Raw genomic sequence first — 9375 nt, 5'->3', positions numbered from 1 at the left:
CATCTGCGCCATCGGTGTCCCCGACGAGATACTGCCGGGGCTGTAGCGGGGAACATTCACGCCAGGGTAGGGGTACATTGGTCTTGAGGCGGCCGCCCCGGAAGGTGACGCTATGAGAGATGCTACGCTCAGGGCGCTAGGGGGCGTCCGTGGCGACCCTTGTGAAGCTGATGGCGATCTTGAAGGAGAGTGGCTCTTCTGTGAAGAAGGCGACCCAGGATTTGACGCTGCTTCCCGTCCATCGATGACGTCTTCTCGTTTGAACGTCTCGTTTTCCGCGAGACTTCTGTTCAGTGGTGACGTTGGCACTTTAGGCGTTTCCCCTGTCCCTGCCATTCTCGCGAGACTTTGATAATATGACGTAAGAGATAGCCTTGGGTCAACGTATGGTAAGTGTAACCTGGAACTCGCTAAAGCTTCCTCGCGAACTCGGCTAAGGTCAAGGACTTTGTCGTTGCTGCCATAGAAACCTGGGTGTCCATATTTGGCGTAGTCCATGAACGGAATGGGGTAGGTTTGAAAGAACGGGTTCGCATACGGGAAGAATCCTTTCGAGTATAAATACTCCATGCCAGTTAACATAGATTCATGTTGTTTGTTGATTTTGTTAAAGGCGGAGTTTTCCGACGCTTTGAGGTCACATTTCTTCGGCATTGGTTCGGGAGATGAGCTCGGGGATGTTCGGCTATCTTCGTGATCTGATTGGACGCGCAATTCTCCTTCGCTTTCGGCGCTATCGAGCTTTTCGCTGATTGGTGAATCGGCAGAGTAGTCCTCACGCTCTCTTTTCATTGGTTGAGAGCCATCCACGTCATCATGTGTGCCTAAAAATAAATGGTATGATAATTAATTGATCGTCAACAAAAGATAAAGAACCACCCCGAAACAATATGTACCTAGTGCAAAATAATAATGCGAAGCGTTCAGCCCCTTGCTCAAGGTTACAAAGATTTTTCCGAGAGTCGATGCTCTGACCACTCTCCCATCGATCTCCTTTAGTGATTCCCACGCCATTGTCACCTGTTGGTTGGTTATCATGATCGATCCATTCCTGGGAAAATGAAATCATTGCAAGAAATACACTAAATGATTGAACAAAAAGACTCGTCAACTATTTTTCTCAGATGAATGAAATAGCCGCAAAATGAGGGTACTAGCTTTGTTTATAATTGACTTCCCACCCTCCGGGCAATTATGCGCGTGCACATGACGTCATAATTGTCATACAACACGCGCGGCCATTTTGGAGTTTTCGGTCAGATGCACATGGATGACCCGGGGTCATATTTTTGCCCAACCGAAACTTTATATTTCATGGGAATGCGAAATAAGTAAGATGCCACCGTTTTCTAGTTTTTATAAACAAAGACATGCGACATCTGGATAAATTCCCACGGTTTTTCTTGATTGTAGAAAAAGCTGGACCAATTTTCAGCTGCGACTCTATTTTGCGTCAGCTCTCGAAGATTTTGACCTTTTAGAATAGCAGCGACAATTCGACACACTTTTCGTTTTTGAATCTTGAAATGCATGTTCCTGTGGTTTATTTGGTCATGAAATAATTTTCAAAACTGAGATAAGAAATTAAATCTAAAATCACGCAGTGAGACTGGCCCAGTCATGACCTCGATAAAGGCGAATTGGAGCCTCGCGGAGAACGATACCCCACCGTCCATGGTTTGTGAGACCAGAACCGCTCTATTATTGAAAAGCAATGGCTTCTTGCCTCCAAAACAACCATACATATTTCACAAAGTTTACCAACCAGTTATTCAATTTATTGTAAGAAAAGCTTTGTCGGAGAGGGAACGGCATCGTGTGTAATAATACATTCTATTTCATGATGAATAAAATATGAAATTTCCAAAAGCAATTTACGACATTCATTGACGGAACTGTCTGACTTTTTCATGTCTGGGAAGTTAACCGAAGTCGGCTGCAGATGCTGATGTTGACGTCATCGGTTACAGCCAAAAGAATGTCCATACTTCTTTTAATTTACATCATATCAAAGAGAAAAAAAATTAGTAAGAACCTATCAAACTACAGACAAAACAAAATTTTAATTCACCATACACTGACATACAGGCCTTCCGGATTTTTCTGTGTATCTTTTTACATGCATTAGGTACACAATTTAAACATCTTCCTACAAATGAGTTTAACGATTTACAATTAAAGAGGTTGAATAGCGCCTCCAGAAGCAAGCAACAGCGCCACCCGTAGCAGAAATAAGAACTGCTTAGTGACGTCATGGTTTCCATATACGGCATCTCATTTGCATATTTTTACAACCTTATTTACTACGAGTTATAAATATGCCAGTAGCACGTGGATCATGCCGGGCGGCGCTGTCAGGTGTTTCCACTATGGGTTACATAATCGGCTACAAAGAGGCCAGTGTTCTAGTAAATGAAGTTAGCAATGATAGCGAAAGAATGTTAGTGTATGTTACGCAGTCAATAGCGATAGTAGTGAGTTGGAGAGAGGAGAAAATGGAAAATGGAGAGAATAGTAGTATGGATTTCGAGTCCCAAGAAGAAACTTTGCAAAGTTTTCATCAAACTGATAATCATATTCCTTCCTTCTCTGTCTCCAACAATTAAAAGTTGCTGCCGTCAACCTGATGCGTTTATCCGCGAGCGAATCGACGAGACGAAGCATTTTTCAAGCATCCGAATGGTACCTTACAGATCCGCAAGGGGCGCGTTACCGAAAATGTTGCAAAAATCAATAACGTGATCGTAAAGATTGTCATATTTTTCAAAATGAGAGTATGTAAATGATACGCAGACGGTAAACCAATGAAAGGCCAGTATCTATTGAACCTTACAAGTGATTTGGGGGCCTTGAAACTCCTTATATTTATCAATGAAACCTTATTCCCGCCTAAGGTTTTGACCGGGCCGTCCAAAACTCCCCATTTTTTGGCGGGCCATTCCCTTTAAATAGAAAATTTCGCAAACCCCGTGCGATAAAAACAATAAGCTCATCAAGTGAGAACAGATGTCGTTCCGTCACAACCTATTAAATCGCTGTTTTACAATTAACCCGGCGGAAGCTTGATCAAAGTGGCCACAACAGTGACCTTCACTGAGTAGTTCCCCAATAATTTGTTTACCGCAACAAACAATTTGATTCTTATACATCTGTTTCTGAATAAATAACGTTAGTCTTTGTTTACGTTTAAGCAGACGATGTCCAGTTGCGCATGCGTCAGGCAAAATGTGTCAACTTTCTGCGAGAATGTTTCCGGTGGAAGGAGATTTTTCACACCCCATTCATTAGTCTCATGCCGAAGATTAGCTTAGTAAGCCAATTACTAATTAAAGTGATGGGTCATTGTTTCATCCCATATGGTACAAATTGAGCGATATTAAGACGCGTGGTCTTTGCACCTTTAGTTTTATACATGTACTTGAAACACCTCTGGGGAAAAAATGCTGACTGTAGAAATTTTTGTATTTCATGAAATGTATTTAGTCCAAGTTTTGATTCAGTGCTGAGTTGAGAGTTGAGTGTAAACTTAAGACACTATTTGCTCTGTAGTGTAAAAATATTGAGCGATAGGCGTTGTAAAGGTAGGAGGAAACTAGAGACCCCGGCGTAAAAAGACAGATACTATTTTCTGATTTTGTCCGAGCAGGAACATAACTGCTTCAGTGACGCATTGGTAAAGCGTGCTCGAGAACTTTGAGCACTGCAAATCACAAAATAACGCAAAATTACCACCAAAATTACAAAATGCACATTCCTTCGTAACTTACAAAGTGGCAAAACTTAACCCGGGAACACTTTTTATAATAAAAACCACATATTTACTTGAGCGTCGCAAACAAATTCTTCAAGTCATAAACCACAATTAAAAGTCATTTGTCGACAAAGGAAATTCAACTTGTCGAGTATGTCCCCATTTGCCGTTTAAAAACATACCAGCAATTTCAGAATAAAAAGTACACTTCTTTGAAGTGAGTTTCTGAAGCGCCAAGCCGTGCCTTGTTTTCTAATTTATAATTGAGTAACGGAATCCTGAACTTTGAAAAAAAATTAAAACACTGTTGTTAGAAAACAGCCAACGACTTTGACTCCTTCGAAAGGGTCAGAAACATTTTTGGGGGTGATTTTCTTTTTTTAAATTGTTGAAGAAAAATGTCGATGGTTCTGGGAAATTGGAAGGGACATATTTTCGTGTCAGTGACTTATATAGGACATATGGTGTAAACATGTGAAAATTTGTAATCAAAGTTAATTGGATGTAGAAAATGTCATAAATACACTTTTGATTTGTAAAGATTGTGAGCAACAATTTGAAAAAACGTGCGGAAGGTGATTAAAAAGTTGATATCGGAATTTTGAAAATAAAACAAATGAAAAAAACAAACGCAATCGGTCCTGCAGTTTGGTATTATTAAACATTATATACGCATTGACTATGCACAGACTTATTGGTTCATAATCATATATAAGATCAGTTTCGCAATAATAAATTCTGGCTTTTTTCCACCACATGAGGTGTCAAATTGGTGTGCCACAGGCACCCTGCCCCATGATTTACACTGTCATGAGAACTGTCACGAGACTTGCGAAAATTCGCGGAATTCATCAATGCGACAAATTCCGCGCATTCAATACATAAAACTTGAACTGAATAAGAAATTATACAATATACAAAATACAAATTTGAGTTGGAATTGCAAATAGAAATATAAATAGGAATTTGGAGATGAGATGAAAAGACACTTACATCCTTCTTCGTGCTCGTGGTACAAAACATGAACCCTCTTCTTCTTCTTCTGGTGGACAAGAAAGGCCCTCGGCATCTTCAAGTAATATGTATCCAAAGGGTCTCAAATTGCAGGGGTCCAAAAGCGACAAGGGTCGAATGATAAAGTTGCTGGACCGATGAGAATACGTATGAGGGGAAAGGTCCCGTCGACAGGTGTCCTGTTGCGTGAAAGGTTTTGTTGAAAAAAGGACTTAAATATCTCGAACTGAGACCAGTTATTGCTTGTTGGTATAATGACCAGCCGTCGTTGGTCAACTGTTTTATTCCCCGGCAAGGGTCCCACAACAATAGGGCTAAAAAAGGGCTTCTTGATTGGTCACTTCAGTCTTATCGACGGACTTAGTTGCGCAACCTCGCTAATGTTATGCGTGGCGGAATGACCTAATCGTGTGCAATTAGGTGTGTGTGGGAATATTGTTTGGACCTGGGGACTTGGTTGATCATTATGGAGTTTCGCTTGTATACTGGTATTTGTGGTGGTTTATTAGGAGATCAACGCTCAGTGATGGGAGGCTCGACCTTTACTATTTGGTCTCTCGAGCCAGAGAGGGTTAACCTCTCTTGTCTGTGAGAAACTTTGCCATATACCATCTCGGTGTGGACGTTTGAAATATCCTACGAGAGAACGTCAACTTACAGCGAAAAGTTTATGGTATGAAGCCCTGTCGGACCTCCGGGAATTGGTTTTATCGGAGCATCTGGGAAGAAATCATGAGCCGCTAGATGGCACCAAAGTATCTCGCTCTCCTCAATTATCAGGGGTCAATGCGCTCCCGCACTTCGGTGCTACTCTCTTCAGCAATTTTGAGTATCTTAACAAGTACATTTCATGCATAAGAATTTCATCAGCCTCACTACGGGCAATTCGTAATTTGATCCTTGCGCCATGTCATAACAAAATGCGACGCGTTGAAAATATCCCGTGTGTTTGCCCGTGCCGGTTTAGGTATATGGACCCCCTCGCAAGCTGTTTCACGGGGGTCGATGCTATCAAAATTAGCCCGGATAACTCTTGAGGCAGTAGAACAATGGGGACTTATCTGAGCAGCTGGAGTGATAACGTATTGCACCTTTAGTAGCAATTTTAATACATGTAATAGCCATGGGTGTCAACATGAAAGAACATGTGTGCATTCGTGCAGCCCAAAAAAACGTACCACTTCTCTTTCCTCACAGCTTTCATGGGGGTCGTTGTTACCCAGAATCTTCGCAAGAAGTTACTGAGCGCATAACCCAGTGTCTAATGTGGAAATAGCGACGTGGCGCGGAAGGGATTTGAACTCACGACCTCTGGGAGAAGGGTCTGGTACTCACCATAGCGCGCTACATTCCACATGATTAGCCAACGGCGTCTGATACTCTCCACATCCTGCTAATTGTCTTTCATTTACTTAGGAACCACAACATAAGATCAACACGATAATGCATACCAAAACACTTGTTGTGACTCAAACTGTTTTGGAATCCGTTGTAAAACAGGCTGTGGGCTGTTGGTCTTCTTCATTCTGAAAGTAGGCCCTAAATTGGGGTTCGTTTCAGCAGAGCCGTTTAAGAGTCCTGTTTACTTTGAAGAATTATTTTAGTTGGCTTGACACGATTCCAAAATAGCAACAAATATAAAGGGACATTTTGGCAAAAACAATACATTTTAAATGCCTCGTTTAGAAGTTATTGAGGGAAGTGAGATGACATGTATATCTTGGGGCAAAGGGTGGGATCGGGCCGAGTCGGGGCACATAGGCCCTTCGGGTCAAAAGGCAAGGGCCTATGCTCGTCAAGTGGTTGTTACCCTGGGGCAAAGATATAAGGACTACACATTGTGATCCATATTCCTATTCATCAACCTTTATTTCTCGGTCAATAATACGCTGCCTAGCCAAAACAGGCCCAGGTGTATCAAAAAGAATTTTGAGCAGAGGGGAAACCGTAGCGGGAGAAGCAATTGTACAAACAGGTCTGACAAGAGCGTTACGCCATTTTATTCAGCCGCGCATTCCTGAGCGCACGCTTCGAACTATCAAATATCCTGGGGTGTCATTCTTTGTCTGTGTTTTCTAGCCCTACAGCTGTTTTCTTTGATAGGCCCGGTATCTTTGTGGGCCTAGGCTTGTCTGAGGGGCGGCCACAAAAGGGGTCAGAGCAATTGCGTGATATTATCAAAAATTTACACAGGTGTGAAGTCGGGCTTTTCACCGGCAAGCGAACGGCTGGGTAATCGCGTTATAATATTTGAGAAGGAAAATAAATTGTAAACGAGAACTATTTGAATATAATTATGACCATCCCAAAAAACGAAGGTAAAGATTATTTGTTTCTAAATGTTTTGACTCTCTCTACTTAGTTTTACCTCGCCTACCTTTGCAGCCGTTTGTGTTTAGTGATGTATTGATGACGTTTTCCCCCGATTTATCGGGTTCTTGACGGATTTTTACACAACAGCGGGAGACTCTTTTGACCCCATGATGACTCCGTACTAACTGTCCTATCGACCACGCCTTGGCACCATACGAGAAATCAGTCAATATGTTAAACATGTTGTCGAAACATCTGTCTAGTTTGAGTCGGGAATGTTTTACCATTATTCTTGGGGACTATGCCAGAAGAAAAAGGTGACAAAGTTTAGTTGTTCCCTCAAACTTTTTTAGTGTACGTAATGCGGGAATGAAGCAGCGTAAAAGTGATTATTGAAACTAGATTTTTCTTAATTGAGACTACATGTATTCAGATTTATTGTGGAATGTTCCGTCAGGAGTATCTTTTTAATAGAATCCAAATTGTAATCCCACATCACCAACATCCAAGTAAGAGAACGAATCACCCAGTACAGGCGTCATGACAGCCTCCTAACCGTAATTGCCAAGAAGAAAACGCTGAGGTGGTTCGGCCATGTCACGAGAGCCAAGGGAACACTAGCAAATGCCGTCTTGCAGGGCATGGGGGAGGGCAGCCGCCGACGCGGCCGTCCAAAGAGAATTTAGATGGATGACGTGACTATTGTATATAGGTAGTTTTGTGCTCTACGCAATGTAATTTTGTTGAGCAATAAACCTTCTATTCTATTCTATTCTATTCTATTCTATTCTATTCTATTCTATTCTATTCTATTCTATTCTATTCTATTCTATTCTATTCTATTCTATTCTATTCTATTCTATTCTATTCTATTCTATTCTATTCTATTCTATTCTATTCTATTCTATTCTATTCTATTCTATTCTATTCTATTCTATTCTATTCTATTCTATTCTATTCTATTCTATTCTATTCTATTCTATTCTATTCTATTCTATTCTATTCTATTCTATTCTATTCTATTCTATTCTATTCTATTCTATTCTATTCTATTCTATTCTATTCTATTCTATTCTATTCTATTCTATTCTATTCTATTCTATTCTATTCTATTCTATTCTATTCTATTCTATTCTATTCTATTCTATTCTATTCTATTCTATTCTATTCTATTCTATTCTATTCTATTCTATTCTATTCTATTCTATTCTATTCTATTCTATTCTATTCTATTCTATTCTATTCTATTCTATTCTATTCTATTCTATTCTATTCTATTCTATTCTATTCTATTCTATTCTATTCTATTCTATTCTATTCTATTCTATTCTATTCTATTCTATTCTATTCTATTCTATTCTATTCTATTCTATTCTATTCTATTCTATTCTATTCTATTCTATTCTATTCTATTCTATTCTATTCTATTCTATTCTATTCTATTCTATTCTATTCTATTCTATTCTATTCTATTCTATTCTATTCTATTCTATTCTATTCTATTCTATTCTATTCTATTCTATTCTATTCTATTCTATTCTATTCTATTCTATTCTATTCTATTCTATTCTATTCTATTCTATTCTATTCTATTCTATTCTATTCTATTCTATTCTATTCTATTCTATTCTATTCTATTCTATTCTATTCTATTCTATTCTATTCTATTCTATTCTATTCTATTCTATTCTATTCTATTCTATTCTATTCTATTCTATTCTATTCTATTCTATTCTATTCTATTCTATTCTATTCTATTCTATTCTATTCTATTCTATTCTATTCTATTCTATTCTATTCTATTCTATTCTATTCTATTCTATTCTATTCTATTCTATTCTATTCTATTCTATTCTATTCTATTCTATTCTATTCTATTCTATTCTATTCTATTCTATTCTATTCTATTCTATTCTATTCTATTCTATTCTATTCTATTCTATTCTATTCTATTCTATTCTATTCTATTCTATTCTATTCTATTCTATTCTATTCTATTCTATTCTATTCTATTCTATTCTATTCTATTCTATTCTATTCTATTCTATTCTATTCTATTCTATTCTATTCTATTCTATTCTATTCTATTCTATTCTATTCTATTCTATTCTATTCTATTCTATTCTATTCTATTCTATTCTATTCTATTCTATTCTATTCTATTCTATTCTATTCTATTCTATTCTATTCTATTCTATTCTATTCTATTCTATTCTATTCTATTCTATTCTATTCTATTCTATTCTATTCTATTCTATTCTATTCTATTCTATTCTATTCTATTCTATTCTATTCTA

This window comes from Lineus longissimus, chromosome 19 (assembly GCF_910592395.1).
Source record: "Lineus longissimus chromosome 19, tnLinLong1.2, whole genome shotgun sequence".
Lineage (NCBI taxonomy): Eukaryota > Metazoa > Nemertea > Pilidiophora > Heteronemertea > Lineidae > Lineus > Lineus longissimus.
Note: the sequence above shows the minus strand (reverse complement) of the source record.